Raw genomic sequence first — 534 nt, forward strand, 5'->3', positions numbered from 1 at the left:
TTAATATCATATAATCACTTTCTTATATTCTCAGATTTTTTTATGTCGGTAGATTATCTATAAATGGCTCCATAAGTAATAATTGATGATGAACTTAGCAATATTATTCTTTTAACTTTAAATAGCTAGGAAACATTCTATACTTTCCTTTACGTTTTTGGGAAAAAGTACCAAAGTGAGATTATGCCAATAATTAGCCCATCATTATTATGTAATAATTGTACTCATTACCTGACGTTACCAATGATTAAGCAGTTTTTACAATAAAAAAATGTTGAATTTGGGGGGAATTAATATTCTCTGCTTAAATTAAATAAAAAACTGTCAGTTAAAATCAGTTTAAAAAATTGTTAAAAATTAAAAATCAAAATTTTCTATTAAGAAAGAATACAATGAATTTGAAATATCAAACTCTAGTAGTCTACCAAATATATGTTTGAACAATTTATTAAAGGAAAAAAAAATAAAAAAAGTAGCAATGAAAATATTATCAACAGAAAAAAAGAAAAAAAAGAAAAAAGATAACAAAAAGAA

Source organism: Arachis ipaensis, chromosome B04 (genome assembly GCF_000816755.2).
Source record: "Arachis ipaensis cultivar K30076 chromosome B04, Araip1.1, whole genome shotgun sequence".
Lineage (NCBI taxonomy): Eukaryota > Viridiplantae > Streptophyta > Magnoliopsida > Fabales > Fabaceae > Arachis > Arachis ipaensis.